At 34.0% G+C, this 20,786-nt stretch overlaps 1 protein-coding gene across 1 annotated transcript in view; it reads right to left on the bottom strand.

Moving 5' to 3' along the window:
* LOC106125826 (neural/ectodermal development factor IMP-L2) overlaps positions 1-19,680 on the bottom strand; it is a 47,336-nt gene extending 27,656 nt beyond the window's left edge. The window contains exon 1 of the mRNA XM_013323216.1: positions 19,598-19,680. The gene's annotated coding sequence lies outside the window, so the exon portion shown is untranslated. The remainder of the gene's footprint in view (positions 1-19,597) is intronic.
* Between the last annotated feature and the right edge of the window lie 1,106 nt (positions 19,681-20,786).

Raw genomic sequence — 20,786 nt, 5'->3', positions numbered from 1 at the left:
AAGCGGTAAAAAATTAAAAAGCAGGTGTGCGGTGTGAAGGACAAGTGTTGATGAAAGTCGATTCACGGCTTTAATATATTAGAGATCCTTTTTATAATATTATTTTACATCTTACTTTTACCGTGTAACGAGTGCCCTCTAGGCGATATTCCCGATGCAAGTTTGACTGTTTCTAAGATTTACATTTCGTTGTGTAAGAAGGACCTTATACTTTGTTTTGGTTCTAAATTTAGCAGCTGTGTGCGTAGACTCAAATTTGTAGTCCGTACATGGACTTTGCTCTGTTGTAGCTTATGCTTAGCTAACGTCAATCTTATCTTAGCCTTTGCTTAGACTTATTCGAATTTATAGTAGTTATGAGCTGAGCTCTTAAGCCGGAGCTAAGACAAATTTTCTGTCAAACAGTGTTTCTATTCGTCTAAGCAAAGTCTAAGAACAGACTATAAATTACAATCTTAGAACGAGTAACTAAATGTCTCTAATTTTTTACTACAAAACAAAGACTAATAATGAAAAGGACTAACTAATAAAAAGGTAGGGATGTACGGATTTTCTCAATATTCTAGTTTTCAGAGCATCTTTTGTAAAGGATTAATTTTTTTATCAAATATAAAGATATACTGAACCCTTTAACAAATTAAAATTGTTACGATAACACTGTTTAGATTTGAAATTTGGCAAATTAACATGACATTCTAAATCATGCTTTATTAACTTAGAGTTAAAAGCTATTTTAGCTTAATTAAACACGTAGATAAAAAGCAACTTAAAACACTTAAAAAAGCGAAATAAAAAGCATTTCCCCAGAATTCGATCGTCTCTTGTTTCCCGCAAAAAAATCGCCAATAAAAAAACGACTATTTGACGCAGTAATGTGACGTAATCCGATAAACTGGTTTCATACGACCTTAACACCACGAAATAAAGCCGTGTGTACACAAAGAAAAGTCGTCGAAACTAATATCGTATGGTTGCGTCGCGAGAATCGCGTTGCGCGCTACATACTCAACGTTGAATCGTCGACGCGAGTTGTCTATTCAAACAGTATAGGCATAGCGACTAAAAAAATATAAAATTGAATAATTAAATTAAAAGATCAGCACGCACAGACAAAAAGGAAGAAAAAATATATTACGTTCCAAATACAAAAATATAAAAATTATGAGTAGAAAACGTCTAAAAAGGTTCCGTATCTGTCGGCAACAGTATCTTTAGAACTGTTACATGAATCTTTCTGAAATTTGTAAGCAATGTAGAGCATAGTACGGAAGAACACATAGGCTACTAATAAAGTTTTTTTTTAAATTTCGCGTGTCCGGAGTCGCGGGCGATAGTTACCATATAACTCGTAGAACACGTGGTTGTTTCATAATGTGACGTCTGTCACGTAGCAAGAGGTGTGGCAGAGCATAGCAACGTTATCTTGTTGAAACTACGATAAGCTAGGATCTATGAAGTTGCCGAATACATTACACTTTTATTTTTATAACAAACAAACTGTCGCCCGCGTCTCCGTCTGCGCGAGATTAAAAAAAAAACTTAATAAGTAGCCTATGTGTTCTTCCAGACTATGTTCTACATTTATGCCTAATTTCAGCAAGATCCGTTGTATAGTTGCGGAGATACCTTCACACAAACATCCATCTAAACATTTGTAATATTAGATTAAAAATGTTTCAAAACACAGTCAATAGATGGCGCTATTTTATCTATAACAACCTCATTCAAGCTGTCTGTGTCTTTTAAATTTAGGTTATTTTTACCGACAGTAAAGAGCAAATTATTTTCACCGATATGATACAATGACAGGATGTATTATGAAACTAAATTACATTCACGGTCACGGTCAAGTGCATTGTGCGAGTGAGAAGTCCTATACACCGCTATCGTTGTCTCTCTCTTAAGTAGCTGTTTTAAAAATTGCTCGCAATGATGGCTTCCGTCAGAACCCCTTTGCAGGAAATTGTTAAATCGCACGTAAACACGATTATTGTAGGGTTAATATGACCTACAAGGTCTCTTGAGAAAAGCTGTTCCTAATTTAATAAGCCAAAAGTGAGACTAAATTCTCCAACCTTTGAAAGTCTCGCGTATTTACGAAAATTAAACGATAAAATAAGCATTAACAATCCTTTTTTTCGTATATATTTAAAACTAGCTGTCGCCCGCGACTAAATTCGCGTGGATATATAAAAAAACTTAATTAGTGTAGCCTATGTGTTCTTTCAGACTATGTTCTATACGTATGCCAAATCTAATCGAGATCCGTTCAGCCGTTCTAGAGATATCTTCAAACACCCATCCATCTATCCTCATCACATCCATCTAAACATTCGCATTTATGATATTAGTAAATTAAATAAAAAGCAGCTCTTCAAGGCATAAATTCGAAAAAGAATAAATAGTATCCTATGTCCGCCACCTGGCTCTAAGCTACCTCCTCACCAATTTTCAGGCACATCGGTAAAGCCATTCTTGAGTTATAAATAGTGTAACTAACACAACGTTAAGAACCCAAATAATTTCCGAGATTGACGAGAAGATTGGATTTAGGATATTTAAGCAAAAGTTGATTTCTTTTTTAAATATTTTACAATGCTTAGTTTTTGATCTGTTACTTATATTACTAGCAGTGTCGCGCGACTTCGACCGGGTGGAATTTAAAAAATCTAGTACCTTTTGATGGCTTTAAAACAGTAAAAGATTTTTTCTAATAGGTTCACTAGTTTTGATTTCTATTCAATACGAATAAACAATCAAACATTTCCTTTTTATAATATAAGTATTTTTAAGGGTTTATTGATTTATTTTTAGTTTTTAATTCGAAACACGGATGGATGTTTGTCTGAAGGTATTTCTAGAACAGCTAAACGAATATCGATGAAATTTGGCCAATAATTATCTGTTTTTTTTTTAAATCCGCGCGGACGTAGTCGCGGGCGAAAGCTACTGTCTTTCTTTAAAAGTTAAGGCGATTTTCTCTATCGTTTGATGAAACTATTTGCTTAACAGATGAACATCTCATGCATTTAGAAATGATATATACGCAACTATCTAGGTCATATGACTGGAAAGTGTTTTACATCTACGTCAAGAATTTATTACGTCTTTCAGATTTATACGTGATTTTGGACTTAGCACTTTGAACTTAGCACAAAATAAAAATAAAAAGTATCCTATAACATGCTCGCTGGTATTAGCTACCTTCCAGTCTAAGTCTCGTCAAAATCAGTCCAACCGTTCTGGAGATTACAGTGTACATCCGACGTTCTTACGGTGAAGGAAAACATCGTGATGCTGCACATATCTGTGAAGAAATTCAAAGATATGTGTGAAGTCAACCCGCACTGGGGCAGCGTGGTTGACTATGGCCTAGTCACTTAGGGTAGACTCCGAGCCTCTCAGTAGGGACGTATGTAGCTGATGAACGTTCTGAAGATTATCCGGAAAAATGCGATCTTGTGAACAGACAGACGTAAGTACATCACGTGAACGACTTACGATTTTTTCTCTTGATATTAAAAACAGATTTTAATAATATGTATATAGTAATTTTCGAATGAATGTTTGTTAGAATGTTTCTTCAAAACAGCTAAACTGATTTCGATTAAATTTGACAAATATATAAAACATAGTCTGGATAAACACATAGGCTTATATTAAGTGTAAATATTTTTCTTTGTTATATATTGTTATTGTTATTATCATTGTTTTTTTTTTATTTTATATCGCTTGCTTGTATAGTTTACTGTATTTTTGTAATTAGCTCCTAAGTTGATTGATTATGTGTTTGTTGATTATGGGACTGACATGTTCAAAAGAACAAAAGTCCCAAAAAAAATAGAGAAAAAAAACATAGGCTTATAAAGTTTTTTTTTATAATTCCGCGCGGATAAAGTCGCGGGCAACAGTTATTTATCTTACGAAGCTGATGTTCCGATACACAGTGGTCTTAACTGAATTTCATTAACACAGTTGTATGGTACGTTATCATTGGATGTAGTGACGTCAATTACATACATACATACATACTAATCACGAAGCATGGCCATAGCGCACGTCATAGTGACGTCACAAAACCACGCGACTTGAGCTGACGAGGTCGTCATAGGGTTAATGGGACAGTTTCACCAAAGAGTTTTTAATGATATAATAATTTCAAATTATTATAAAAAGCACATTATGTGATGTCATAAGTCTTAAAAAAATGGTAAGTTAATAGTAAAATCTACGAGTTAAAATATTTATAAGAATAATCTTACTAAATACTCGTAAATGTGAATGTTCGGATGGATGTTAGTTTTAGTGCTTGATCCCAATGGCATCGCCCGAAACGATGGCAAGAGGGGATCCAAGGGCTGGCGCGCATTTCGGCCAAAGGTTGAGCCTGGCCATCCTACGGGTAAATGCCGCCAGCCTCTTGGGAACCCTACCGTGCGACCGCAGCGATTTGGGGTCGATTTTTTATATTATTTAGTTTTATTTTTAGTTTGGTTTAGTTTTAGTATATAATTTATAGTATTATTTTAAAAGGAAAGTTATGTTTGTAAAGAATTGTAAAATTTGTTTTAAAGTATATTCAGAACGGTTTCATGGATATGATTGAAATTTGTCTTATATATAGAACATAGCTTGGAAGAACACATAGGTCAATAAGTTTATTTTAAATTTAAGCGGACGGAGTCGCGGGCGACAACTATTAATGATACAATTTGAAATACGAACCTTCTAGTATTATTTAAAACTCTTGAACTTTTATCTGTCGTTTAGTTTTTACTTAAACTTTCACTGACAAAGTAGATTAATTAGATATGACCTTATTCTAGACCAAATAACAACGACTGAAGACCTAGTTCCTTCAGTTCTCTTCCACCGTTGATTGAACAGCGGCGTGACTCATTTAGTCACAAGACCTAAGTTATAATGCGGGTAAGTTAACTGGCCCGTTGAATGAGATGTGTAAGAGCGTCGGTGGCTCAGAGGTTAAGCCCTTGACTTGTAAACTGCAGGTCCTGGATTCGAATCCCGCCATGTACCAATGTATTTTTCGATTACATATGTACATTTATCCGATTTTCTTACGGTGAAGGAAAACAGCGTGATGCCCGCACATACGAAATTAACCTGCACTGGGCCAGCCTGCTTGACTATAGCCTAGTCACCCCTAACTTAGCTTAGTTACAGAGCCCCTTAATAGGGACGTATAGTGATCTGATGATTAAATAGGAAAAGACACAAAAGACCTGCAATGTGACAAGGATCTTGCGTCATGTTTTTGACACTCATAGACATGCGCTGTCACCGGGTCAGAAAAGTTTGTCGTACTATGACTTAGGTTGCAGTAAGAAACGTCTAGATTGCTACTGTTGCCTACAAATTGATTTGTAAAAAGATTAAATGAACTACAATTGAGAGCTAAATAAGACGAATTAACTCTTATTGTATAGATGTTAAAATCTAAATTAGTTTGTGTTTTGTTTAATATTTTAGTTTCACGAGACGTTTTTCGATTTAACGAATATAAACTCGAATATAACAATATAAAAGATTAAGAGTAATTGAATAAAAAAACTAATTATTTACTCAATTAATAGGTAATGTAAATTTAATAATTTGAAGTTAAATTTTTCTAATTTGACTGGCAGGAGAAGGCGCAAGACAGGCGACTTTGGCGATCTCTTGTGTCGGAGGCCAAGACCCACTTTGGGTCGATGCGCCAGCGGAGTAAGTAAGTAAGTTTTCTAATTTATTAACTATCTGTAACGCGCGATTCCGTTAGCGCGGAAATAAAAAATAACTTAATAAGTAGCCTATGTGTTTCTCAAGGCTATGTTCTACTAGTATGTCTAATTTTAACAAGATTCATGCAGCCGTTCTGAAGATATCTTTAAACAAACATCCATCCAAACATTCGCATTTATAATATTAGTAAGATATAAGCAGGGTACAATATACATGGTAACTACGTTATTAGTTTGTCCTGACATGTTGGTACTACGCTATGAAATTATTATGTTGGTATGGTATTGGAATATCGAACTAATTAACAACCTATATATATAAAAGAAAGTCGTGTTAGTTACACTATTTATAACTCAAGTACGGCTTTACCGATATGCCTTAAAATTGATGAGGAGGTAGCTGAGAGCCAGGAGACGGACATAGGATACTATTTATTCATTTTTTTCTTACTAATATTATAAATGCGAATGTTTAGATAGATGTGATGTGGATGGATGGATGGGTGTATGAAGGTATCTCTAGAACGGTTGAACGGATCTCAATTAAATTTGGCATACAAAGAAAACATAGGCTACACTAATTAAGTTTTTTTTTAATATCAGCGCGGACGTAGTCGCGGGCGACAGCTAGTTGGCAATGTAAAGATGGAATTTGCCGACAGTAATTTTATCATATCCGAAAGATCAATGAATATCTTCAAATATATTATCTTTGAAGGGAAAGTAAGGTCAATGACCTATGATATTATATCTCCATTTTGTAAACGAAACTTCGGAATTTCTGGCAAAATATATTAAAGATGATAATTAAGAGAGCAGATAATTTGGGTGCTTATTAAAGCTTAAAGTAACTCAAATGAATTTGTTATATTAAAATTGTATGGTACAAATTACAAGTTTAAGCGTATTTTATAAATTGTTTAGTTAAAATCATTTAAAATGAAAGCGACACTGCTTTCAGGTTTAGTTCTATCAGAAAATATCTATTATAACTAATATTATAAATGTGAATGGTGGTAGGATGGATGAATGGATGGATGTATGTTTGAAAGTATGTCCAGAACGTATGTGTAGAGCATTGCCTGGAAGAACACATAGGCTTATTAGGTTTTTTTAATCCCGCGTAGACGGAAACGCAGGCGACAGCTAATGTCTCTATATAGTTACGTAATATAACAAAATTTCTTCTTTTATGTACGACTAGCTATTAGCGCGGTATTAAAAAAAATAGTAGCCTATGTGTTCTTCCAGACTATGTTCTACATCTATGCCAAATTTCAGCGAGATCTATGCAGTTCTGGATATACCTTCAAACAAACATCCATCCATCCAAACATTCGCATTCATAATATTAGTAAGATTAGTAAAACTAAGCACATAGCAACAGTATACCGTTGTCTTCTTATAACTTGTACCACAACAATTCTTCAGATAATTCTCAGTAGGCACTAAGCTCGTGTAATTAGTGTTCCTAATCCTAGTGGCTGTCTAGTGAACTCAATTAATGTCGGCACACGATCCCCTTACAACAAATTACCGTTTAATTTATCTAAAATCCTCCAAAGGAACGTGTAACAGTTTATGTAATCCATTTTAAGGTTAATCAATAAACGGGTCATGGAAATAAATTGAAAAAAATCTTTGACTGTAACAGTAGGTTTCTGAGTCCAAAAACACCGTTTAAAACTTATTTTTATGTCTGTTTTTTTATAACATAAGGTAACAAACAAGCGAGCGGTCACCTGAAATCGCTGTAATAGCGAAGTGACCGTTGCCCATAAACATACGCAATTGTATATGCGTTGCCTACCTTTAATCGACGGAGGAGAAACGCACAGAAAGAACAAATATTTTCCCTTTCCATGCATCCTCTCATCCGAAAAGTCCACTTTCACTTTCCATCCTTTCCTTATAAGAAAAAGGTGGGAAGGGAAAGAGGAATAAATTAGGCCTCCGGGACGCACACTCATCGGACTGTACGCGGAATTGCTTCCACTTCACGCCTGTCTTCTGTGTGGTCGTGGTATTTCACCGGGCGAACCGGGCCAATTCGTGCGAAGATGTTAAAGCGGGCTCTACCACTGTCTATTTTGTCGAAGATGACAATGATTGACATGAAATGACAGGGATGATGATAAATTTTATACAAAGATTTTGGTTTCAGAAACCAACGGTTACACTAGAATTAAAATCGAAATTGGACGGGTAAATATCTTGTGGAACGACCTTCTCTGTCCATCATTCTTTCAACTTTTAAATTACTTTGTTTTATCTCCTTCTATAATAAATTCCAGCTTGATACCTTCACGCGTTTTTGAGAAAAAAGGTCTTGACAGACGGACGGACAACAAAGTGGTCCTATAAGGGTTCCGTTTTTTTCCTATGAGGTACGGAATCGTAAAAAACTAAAAATTTAAAAGATATTGTTGCTAAGCGATGAGCATTCGGTGTCAATTCGTTGGAATATGATTTATTAGTTCGTTATATCGCAAGTTGCAATAGCAAAGTCCATACGCAGCGCCGTGCAGTCTACTGTGATTAATTGACTCCTGCCACGGCATAGAGTAGTGTAAAACAGAGACTGCATTTATAAATTATTTTATATTATTAGGTTGTAAACGAGCATCCTGAAATCGCTGAAAGCGAAACGTAACCCATAGACATACGCAATTACATATAGGTTGCCTAACTTTAATCGACGGAGGAGCAAAGAAAGAGAATATATCCCATTCCCATGCATCGCCTAATCCGGAACATCTACTTCCACTCCATCCTTTCCTTATAAGAAAGAGGGTGGGAAGGGAAAGAAGACTATATTTAGGTCTTCGGGATGAAACTGTGAAGAAATTCAAAGATACATATATGTCAACCATTTAGTAATTAGTCCGCGTGATTAATCTTAGTCAGTCCTAACTTTGGTACGGATCGTGCCCCAGGTGTGAGAAGGTTTATAACCTGACTGTTGATTTCATTTTAGTGGTAGGTAATTTTGTGGTGTTTACACGTACGAACTTAACCTATCGTAAAAAAGTAAGGAGATATTTAATACTTTTAATCAAAGTATCGTTAATGTACGGTTGGTCGATTATATTGTTTTTTTTTTTTTAAACATTTTATATTTATATCGATCTACATATTTCCTAGTAGGTTAGTTTTAGAGGTAGTAGGTTAATTTTACAGTATAAAGATTTTTTAATTTGCAATCTCTATGTGTACGTTACTCTGTGAACAAAATTGACCGCATATGCATCTCGCGTGCGGTCCTGTAACGACTTCAAATTGGCGTTATTGATAGCTTGTTGTTCTCAACCTTTCCTTTTTTAATACCAACACGACTCCACTCAACTGAATGAATTGGTTGGCGTTGTTAGGCGGAAAATGTGAGAGAAGTCATGCCTTTAGTGCACTTAGCAACACTAGGACTTAAACCTTTTTAACACTGTGACAAACCATACAACTAGACCGACTTCTCTGACCCGGTGAACATAAGTGACAATTGAAGTACTATCGTCACCCTGTCAAAATGTGTCATTATATTCTTTTCGGATTGTTTAGTCCTGCGGGGTTAGACAAAATGCATTCGCTACGAAGCGATTAAATAACGAACTTCAAAAATATATACAGGATGTTCCAAAAGGTTACGTACATAGGGAGGGGGATGACAGGGATGGTCACAAGGGTCACCAGAAAAATTAAATAAAAAATCCCCTTTGGGTATTAAAAAAATAAATGACATTTTTTAAAAACTTAAAAATTTTACACATTCTGGGGTAGTGAGGCAGTTCTGTAACCGATGACCTACAAATATTGCTATATTTAAAAAAAAGCTATTATGTTACCGTCAATAACACTTTATCAATATGAAATAAAAAAAACAGTACAACTAACAAAGATTTTAAAGAAAATTAAAATTGCCCGAGAAGGTGTAAAATTTTAAAAAAATTCCTTTTGGGACAACCTGTAGAAGTGACAATAATTTTTGATAAGTCACGTGAATGTCGCGCGTCAGTTCTATACAATTTTGAAGTTCGCTGTGAAATCACTTCGAGGCGAATGCACTTTGCTTACCACCTTGTATTGTCTTTTTGTATGCATAAATATGTTTCAAGTACATATTTTATGACAGAGCTGGTTTAACACATAACAATTTGCAATAACATTATCTCATCGGGCCATATGAGTTAAAAGTACTATAGCTTGAAGGCAGAAAGATGGCGTCATAACTAACTGGAATTGAGAAGGATTATTATGTAAAACTATAAGTTTTATTATATATTTTTGATAAGTGTTAGGCTTACGTATACAAGGCTATTTAAATCTTCGTATACCCAACGATTTCAGTCGCTAAGCGACGTACTAATACGATGTCATAGAGGTTCGGATACAGCGCGCGACATCTCTGTCATAGCAAAAGACAGTCGCACACAACCTGTATGTCAAGATTGCATTGAGAAGTCAGTGCAATTTTCAAGATGGCGGTATTAATCTATAAAGTTGACATGTAGTAGCTACGCCTGTAATCGAATGGACGACTCGCGTCGACAACGTTGAATGTACGGAACACGCAACGCGTATCTCGCGACGTAACCATACAATAGTTTGCCTTATATACTAAGAGATTTACTTTGTTAGTTGTTTGATTATCTTACTGTTGTTTATCTTACTAATATTATAAATGTGAATGTTTGTTTGATATCTCCGCAACGGCTGCATGAATATCGCTGAAATTTGTCATAGATGTAGAACAGTCTGGAACAACACATAGGCTACTAATTAAGATTGTTTATAACTCGCGGACAGAGTTGCGGGCGACAGCTAGTCTCTTGATAAGAAATCATCATCATCAGCTCGCTATCGAGGGGCTCGGAGCCTACCCTAAGTTAAGGGTGATTAGGCCATAGTCAAGCACGCTGGCCCAGTGCGGGTTGGTTGACTTCATATATATCTTTGATTTTCTTCTCAGATATTTGCAGGTTGCATCACGATGTTTTCCTTCACAGTAAGAACGTCGGATAAATGTACATATGTAAATCGGATATCGAAAAACACATTAGTACATGGCGGGATTCGAACCCAGGACCTGTAGATTGCAAATCAAGTGCTTGACCCCTGAGCCACCGACGCTCTAAGATAAGAGATATATGACCTTTATTAGACTGTTATAATTCCCCGTGCATTACTGACTAATTAAAGTTGATTTCTCTATTGTTATAAATGTAAGGCGTAGTTAAATAATTAGTTATAATGAATTATTTATCTTGTTATAATTAAATTTTCACGCGTCATATGTTTTAACACCGAACTTAGATAAGCTTAAGTAGGTTACTTATTATATTATCTTAAATATAATATTGTAATTTAACTGCATTACTTAATACGCATAAAAAACTTAATAAGTAGCCATCAGACTATGATTTATATTTATGCCAAAATTCAACGAGTTTCATGCAGTCGTTATGGAGATACTGTATAACAAACATCTATTTAAACTTTCGCATTTATAATATTAGGAAGATTGTTCAGATGAAGATGAACAAAGTCAAATTACCCGTTCAACTAGTTATATTAATTCCCTTGAATATTGTTACAAAGATTTCTAATCTGTAATTATTTTACTAATTTTATAAATGCGAATATTTAGTTAGATGGGTGTTTTTCAAATATATCTGCAGAAAAGCGCAACGGATCACGATGAAATTAGTTGTAGAACATAGTTTGAAAGAACACATAGGCTACTAATTTAGTATTTTTATAAGAGAATGGGCAACCGAGGTGTACAACGACTCAATGGACATCTGCAACACCAGAAGAACTGCAGATATGTTGACGGCATTTAAGGAAATTGTATACTCGCTTTTTGAAGGACCCTAAGTCTTATTGGTTTGGAGATATCGCCGAGAACAGGCGCGAGAATCGCACCGTTGTGTATTGCAAGCCATCCTGGTGTGGTAGGAACCTGGCGGTCTGTCGTGTCGTCTGAACGGCAGGGTTTTTTTTTAATTCAGCGCGGACGGAGTCGCGGGTGATAGTTAATATATTTTTCCTTATAGTTAATTTTGTCTTACAATGAATCGTGACTCAGTTATTAAGCGACTAATAAATTCGATTAATGTAATAATTAACATCAATAGGATCGAGATAAAACGAGTTAATGTCGCTCTACGACAGATTTTTGATTGTGCGATGTAGTGGTTTAATTCAACGCATAACTGATAAGAAATTACTGGTTACAACTTGTAACTGATTGAGTAACTTCAAATTAATGGTACAACAATGTATTAAAAACTTTGTGTGTCGTTCAGTTTACACTGGATTTCGTCAATCTGCAACATTCTGTCATCATCATCAGCTCATTGTAGGTCCCCACTAAGGGTCTCGGAGCCTACCTTAAGTTAAGGGTGATTACACCATTACAGTTATATCGTTAAATTTTGGGACACGCTGTATATTTAAATAAAATAAATTACAAGGAAAATACAGTATTTTAAAATTTATAGATATTCGACCATAAAATTAATAAGATTAAAAAAATGTAACGATTTCATATGTGCAAAAAAATTACGCTAGTGTTAATTTGTAAAATTGAAAAAAAAGCCGACTTCACTTTGCCAGACGACTCATATTTCTAAATGCAAGAAATTCGAATCCGTTGTCTGGTAACATTGACTATAAAGGAATGGATTAGACAGATTTATACAAAATCAATTCCACAAATTTTGTGCTTTAATATGACTTCATTTACACAAAACGAAAACACAAGCTTAGATATTGTGATAGAGCTTCAATAGCATAATGGTTACGGATTTCCGATCACGAGGTCGAGAGTTAAAATCACGCTATTCGACTATTATCGTAAACCGTATCCTAGCACATAGAGCTTAATTAAATGGTACAAGAAACATTAAATTAACAAAACTGCTAATTTAAAATATTAATAAAAAATAATCATTTTTTTATACAGGCGAATGTTTGATCCTGTCCCTTAATAGTCAAAGTCTGTCTATCGGCATCTAATGACAAAGATAACAGCAGTTACAGCAAACGAAACCGCTGTCTCAGCGTCTGCCTCACTTCTCAGAATCTCATTGCAACACACAACTTATGTTAGTTTTGCACGAGAATACAGTTAAGGGGAAGTATACACTTTCCAAGACAACTAAGTAACGTGGATATGGTGAGTTTTAATATCGTAAAAAACGTAATAACAATATCCCTCCCATATCATCATCAGCTTACCGTACGTCCACTGAGGGGTTCGTAACCTACCCTAAATTAGTGACTAGGTCAACCACGCTGGTCAAGCGCGGGTTGATTTTACACATATCTTTAAATATCTTCTCAGATATGTGCAGGCATCAAAATGTTTTCCTTCGCCGTAAGAACGTTAAATAAAAGTACATAAGTAAATCTAAATCGAGAAACACATTAGTACACGGCGGGATTGGAACCCAGGACCTGCAGATTACAAGTGAAGTGCTTAACCCCTGAGCCATCGATGCGCTATTATTGAGAAAGCATCAGAGTTTTGGTTGTGTTTATTCCTGATGAAAGAATGGCAGCCAAATTGTCCTCATCCACTTTTTTTAATATAAGGATGGGTAGAGAAATGGTTTGGAAAGTGGATGCATATAAAGAGAAAATATCTATTTCTGTGCGTTAATATTTCAGCTTGTTTTAAACTGGTGAACTGGTCTGTACAACGTTATATTGGTATTGGTACGTTTTTATAATACTATAAAACTAACTCCCACCCATAATCCTTCAATCGTCTCCCTAAGTTTAGGTTTAGTACGAGAAAATTACATTAAGAGATTCTTTTAAACTCAACTAGCCGTAAGAGATTTTTAAATTATTTTTTTTTCTGGCATGTAAAAACATTTAATATAGAGCTAAGTTTTGTTGAGTTGTAAGTTTGTACATGACCTTAACAACATAACCAGCGTGAGAGGGTCGCGGACGTCGCGTGAAGTCACGTAGCAACCGCTGTCTGGCAACTGGTTCGAATCACGTTTGCGACAGTCTAGTACAACGCTTCTCAAACTTTGTCCAGTTTCAAAATATTACTGGTTTCTTTAAACCTCTTGCTACTTATACTACGTCCGTGTTGAATTCAAAAAACTTAAATAGTGATAATTCATAGAGATCTATGCCGCCGTTCTGGTGATAGCCGCTAACAAACATCTATCCATACAACATAATATTCGTAAGATTTGTATACCGTCAATAACCTCATGACGTCACTTAATAAATGACAGCGTAATATTAAAAAACATAATTCGTAAACATGATGTATAGCTTATAACGAAACCTAATTTTTTAAATTATTATATAAAATATTTTTTGTCAGTCTGTCTTTTCTGTTCCATATCCGCGTTTGTTCCGGCCAATCTTCGGAATGGTTGGACCAATTTTGACGGGACTTTTCTAGAACGTAACTTATATATGCGAGAGTAATTTAGGCTATTTTTTTTAAATTCTCCGTTGACGTAGTCGCGGGCATTCTCTAGTATATATGCTCTATGCTATGCTTATCTATTACATGTGTACAGTTTGAGAATCTCTTGCAGTTCTCTTTGTAACTGCAATAGGAAACGAGGTCACTTCCGACCTTCGGCGTTACGATTATGTTCAACTTTAACTGTTAACTTTCAAGACATTAACAAATAACGATGGAATTTTTGTATTAATTTCATTTTAAACTAACCGTAAACTACGGTTAATCGCCCAACTTTACAAAAGAAAGCGTTCTCTTTCATAATTAGTTTCGTTTGTAATGTTTTCATCTTTACTTTTCCTGCTAAAAATATAGAACCTTCTAGAAAATACCATTAAACTGCCCAAACACAATTCACTATAAAACTATTTTACGCAATATTGAATTACCGATTTTATAATTAAAAAAAAATTATACATATATTCAGCCAGTATTATGAACGCAAGGTGACAAGCAATGACAAATCAATTTTCGTTTAATCGATGCATCGGCAAAAATAACTACCATTCACAAATTGAAATGCGTGTCAATATTTCGCTGATATGTCTTACGTGATGTGATGCGAGGACACACACACGCACATTTCTTAAATATGTAATTTAATTGTCAGCAGTTTTTTTTAACTATCGTTTAATTTTTTTTTGGAATTAAAATGGAAACATTAAAAATATTATAAAATATTCTTTAACTGATTTATTCCAAGAAAACGAAACCGATTGAGGTGTGAGATGACAGCTGTGACCTTGAACTCATTCCACACGTCAAACGGACGTCGACCCCGATTTGTTCCTGGCTAGAGATGGACCCGTGGTGCAGAAATATCGATATGCATGGTACTGTAGTCTAGAAATTTATATACAGTAAAAAAAACAGCGCAGTAGAGTTATCACTTAACAATTTAATCTAACTTTTATTATAACGAAACGAGTTTAGTTAAAATTGATGTCTTTTTTCTTATAAGTTAATATTACAGTATAATAATTATTTAAAATTTACTTAGTAAATCACAAATAAAATACACTTGAAAGCTCAATTATTTGTATAAATTCGCTATTGTTTGCTATATTTTTTAACTTCAGTGTACACATTTGGAAGGACTGCTCAAAATCGCACTATCTGTTGCATCTGAATCTCACTGTCGGAAGAATAAAAAAACCTCAGAGTAATTAATACTATAACAAATACTTAAAGCATCGGAGAAAAACTTCTTGAATTACGATTCAATAAAATAATGTTATTCGATTTTACATTATTTTTTTGCAATATCGATAAAAATTGTTCATCCCTAAAGCATTCAACATGACCTTGCAGCAGTCGGCGGGTAATTTCAACGTCGCAGTGACAACGGAAATCGCCTTAAACATTACGTATGACAATCAAGAATGTTGCATTTCCGATTATTAGCTATACTTAAGATTTATGTAATTTACAAACACTTCCTCTAAATGTAATGGCCTACGGAAAAACATAAGACTACGTTTTGTAACCGTTTTTTTGTTGCTGAAACATATTCTTTCTTAAGAAAAGGCTATCGTCCCTTTTCTTTACGTTGTCGTAAATAAATTTCATTTAACCATTGGAAATATAAAATGATGTGATATTTGACAGAAAGTGACTAAAAAAATACTAAACAATATGTCAAAAAAGCGCGCCAATCGACTTTAAAAATTGACAAGGCAAAGGTCCGCGAGTCGTACAGCCAAATGAATTTAAAATTATACTTTCACACCAGATAAATCTTACTAATATTATAAATGCGAATGTTTGGATGGATGTATTTATTTGTTCATAGGTATCTCTAGAATAGATAACGGATCTTAGTGAAATTTGCCATAGACGTAGAGCATAGTATGGTAGAACACATAGGTTATTTTTAAGTTTTTTTAGACGGACGAACGACAGCTAAAATTACGATAAAATATCCAATTTAAAAATTATAATACATAATGTTCAATAAATATATTTATATTTATTGAACATTAAATCTTTGAATAATTAATTTAGTTTTACTGATATTAAAAGCGTGATTTTTTTTTAATAACTTTTGACGTAACAAGTCACCAGAATTTTTTAATCTACATAAAATTACATTTTACGGTATTTCAGTCGTGAGTTATATAATTTGTGTTACAACACAGGTACACCTTGAACCTTGTGATGGAGTACTTCGAACAAAATGATGCAATGGACGTAAGTTAAACGTCATATAGAAAAGCCGCGTGACAGTTATGTCGGCTTCCATTTTTAAATATCACCGTTATACCACTGTACTGAATTCTATTATTATGTTTTTTTTAGTGGTAACAAAATCAAGCATTAAGCTTAATTGGTGTAGTACAAGAAATATTAGTTTTATTTGAAAAAAAAAAATGGTGTAGGTTTAGGACAGCCTAGTAGGAATATTCGTGAGAACGTTTTTCTACGGTCATTGACATAATTTACATTAAGTGCATAAATCTTATATTAATCTTATATATATTTTGTCGATGACGTTACGAATGCTTATATCGCAAATATTCGTGGTAGGCCCTAAACCGAGTTGGGACATTTTAAACCGCCGAACTGATTTAATATGAAAATGTAACTTTTAAAATAAAAATCAGTTTGGTAAAAGAAATTCCCCGTTTGTCATATCTCTCGTCTAGTTTACTCAAAGGTTCGTATTCCTTATCTTATCTCTCGTCTATGTAAATTCTGATACTCGCTAGATATCAATTTGTTTACTTAAATATGATAACTTAATACAAATCTATAACTTGAACTTAACAACCGGCTTGAATAACGTGACGCTATGTTATACGTAAGGTATGGGTACATTGGCCCGCGCCGGACGTGGCCGCACCCACGGATTAAACGGATTTAATTTGTCTTGACGCGATGCGGGATGTGCGGATGATAAACGCAGCGCTATGTTAAATCATACAAAGCAAACTAAATTTCGTTGCGGACCATGCGAGCGGTGCGTGCGGCGCCGGCCAATGGATGCGTACCTTAATAATCAAGCCGCGACATTTCAAATGTCATTTGAAATCTTCTATACATATGTATAAAAGAAAGTGGTGTTAGTTACACTATTTATAACTCAAGAACGGCTTTACTGATATGGCTGAATATTGGTGAGGAGGTAGCTTAGAGCCAGGAGACGGACATAGGATACTACTTATTCATTTTTTTTCGAATTTACGCCTTGAAGAGCTGCTTTTTATTTAACTTACTAATATTATAAATGCGAATGTTTAGATAATTGTGATGCGGATGGATGTTTGTTTGAAGATATCTCTAGAACGGCGGAACAGATCTCGATTAAATTTGGCATCCGTGTAGAACATAGTCGGGAAGAACACATAGGCTACACTAATTGAGTTTTTTTATATATCCACGTGGACGGAGTCGCGGGCGACAGCTAGTTAATAATACAATTCGATTTTAAATGGATATAGTTACTGGCTATGCATACAATTATATGAGTATTTACGTTACTCTGTCAACGGGTAATAACTGGATAAAATACCCCACAAAACCCTCTAGTAGTTAGGTTAAGTATTAGGGTAAACGTCACCATAATTTCCCACTAACCCATAACAGTAATTATTAAAAAATCACGTGGGCATTACGTATGAACACTTTGATACCATAAAATACTTAGTATTATAATACTTAGTATATAATACTTAGTATTTAATATTGCAAAAATAGAGCTCTTTGTTATAATATGACAAAGGCCACCTACGTGCTAGAAATATCCAATATTAAATAAAAATGCTCGGTATTTCGTGGCGTGGGTGTCATTCTCTCGTCTAATGGATATATTGTCACAAATGACGCAGATAATGGATATCGATGACCGCTCTTGTTAATACTTTATGCTATTAACCTAAGAAATACTTTGGTCATTCACCGGAAATTGACACCATGTGTAAAGGTGGCTCAGGGGTCAAGCACTTGACTTGTAATCTGCAGGTCCTAGGTTCGAATCGCGACATGTACCAACGTGTTTTTCGATTTACATATGTGCATTTACTCGACGTTCTTACGGTGAAGGAAAACAATCTGCATATATCATTATTCAATGCAAAGATATGTGTGAAGTCAATCAACCCGCACTTGGCCAGCGAAGATGTTAAAGCGGTCTCTACCTTTACTTATAGTTTGGAGCATTTAACTGGCCACTTGCTCGATTGCTACCTTTTGTTATATTAAAATAGAGTGGGTTGTAAATTTTTTTTCTTACGAACTCTCGAGGTAGGAAATTCTATTTACAATCACGTCCTTAAAAACATACGTGGTACATCCTGGATATTTTCCAGGTGACTTGTACTCGTTTGTTACCCTGATTTTAAAAAAAAAACGTGTAAGTAGGTTACACGTAGGTTTAAAGAATTTGGCATCACGTGCAACAATGCCATTGCCTCAAAAAAATCTATTAAAAACTGTTCAGTTAACTTTAAAAATAGAATTTCCAGTAATTAGTGTATTCAGTGAGATGTTACTATTAAAAGAGCTCATTCATTATTTCTATTGATAAATTGTAACTCTAGAAAGCTACCATTTGCTACTGATTTCTACTAACTTGGTAGCTCGCATGGTATTTTTTACCATGAATCTGTCTATTTACTTTTACTATGAATCTGTGTACATTTTCGAGTCTTCGCATTACTAAAATTTAACTAATTGTTTGAAGCATAAGATTTAATTCTTACATTCCTATTCTACCTTTTAGGTCTACAAAGACCTGTAGTTTCTGTTTACGATTGAAGACACATCCTTTTTTAATTTAATTTTCATTATGACGAAATAAAAATCAATAGACATTCGAGTTAATAAATCGTGCAAAATATGTCGTAATATTACATAAGCATTTATTTTATACACATTTTATTAGATATATTCAATGAGCAAAGCAAAGAAAACTAGTACAAATCGTTACCATTAGATTTAAATCGTAATACCATATTATTGGTTAAGTCAATGACACATGTCAAAAAATGCGGTACTTCCCGCCAGAAATGCGAGTCGCGCTCACAAAAGGCAAAAGTCGTAGAACTATACAGCCAGAATTTTTTTTTTTAATTAAAAAAATAAAGGTAATAAATATGCAATTTTGTGCTCTGTTCAATAAAATGTTTTCTCTGATAGCAAATCGACGAGTCGTAAATTGAAACTAATTAATTATAATAAGAAGTAATAATAGCCAATTAGTTTAAACATACGATTATTTTAGAAATAAGTTAACGGTTGGAAAACCTTGCTTGAATATATTTTTAAAAACTCTATTTGTATAGCAATAGAGTCTATTTTATGGTAACTTTTAAAATCGCTTAATATTACAGTTAGATATTAGACATTCATAAAATTGTCTTACCTTTAAATCAGCTAAATTGTAATACTGCCGAAGAAAAACACTTAACTATAACTTTTTATTACTTTATAGCAAAATCCAATAAATATTTTTTTCGGCAAGCATTTAACATTTTGTTTATAAATTTATTAAAAAAAAACTGTCAAAGTCTATTCACAACGTGGTCGATTTAAACATCTGAACGTCGAAAATTACACACGAAAAATGAGAATTAATTTAGAGAAAAATTTTAAGCTGTCCCAAAAGTACACGTGGGTTTTCGAACGTAAATAGTGAGGTTACCGAAATGATTTGTCGATATCGAACGTGCAAAGACTAAGAACGCAAGAAATGGAATGCTGACTTTATCACGATTACGCTGTAAGAACTTTTAACGTTATATCAATATAATAGTGTTGCGCAAACGCATATCGATATACGATGACTGTGCATTTTTTTTATCGTAAACTGCACATGAATGTATATATTGACGTCTCTGTTTTGTCATACAGTATGAAAGGGATGACAATATTTATTAATTAATATTTCATTGCATTGAATTTCTACAGTAAAGTAATTTTCTAGTTTTGATTTCGTGGACAAAAAATCTGGGTTAATGTAATTGGAGAAATTAGTACAGTGAGTTTCGACGGCTGTGACTCTTATATTGCCATCCTTTTCATTCTGCTTAAATAAACAAAGACAAGAATATGTATTTTTACAATCGTCTCAACAGCCAAATTCCACGGTTAAGTAATTTATTTATTTATATTGCATATTTTATTGGGTCATTCATTTTATTTCTGCTAATGGCGCTTCTAAAGTAACTAAATATACTTAATATTAATTAATTTTTGTATTGTCAACTTAGTTTTAACCTATAAACTCAAGTGTCTAGACCTACCCGAACCAAGAGACTTCAGACAAGGTACAAATAAAAAATTATATTCTCTACCTATAAAATCATGCACCAAACTATCACCTTTACAATCATTTCAACAAAATGGTTAGGTTGGGTAGGAAATATATTTCCTTTACTGTATAAACTCAAGAAAACCTCTTTATACGAATTTAATAATTGAGGTTATATTAAGGTTGTATATTTCCTTTAAATTCATAAACAAATATTAATAATTAGTACTATTCTAATGTCTCTAAATAATCTTAAATTGGATATTTATCATTACATGTCCTTATAAGGTATTGTTAATTT

This window comes from Papilio xuthus, unplaced genomic scaffold (genome assembly GCF_000836235.2).
Source record: "Papilio xuthus unplaced genomic scaffold, Pxut_1.1 DF825783.1, whole genome shotgun sequence".
In the NCBI taxonomy this organism is placed as follows: Eukaryota; Metazoa; Arthropoda; class Insecta; order Lepidoptera; family Papilionidae; genus Papilio; species Papilio xuthus.
Note: the sequence above shows the minus strand (reverse complement) of the source record. Positions and strands in the feature narration are given on the sequence as shown.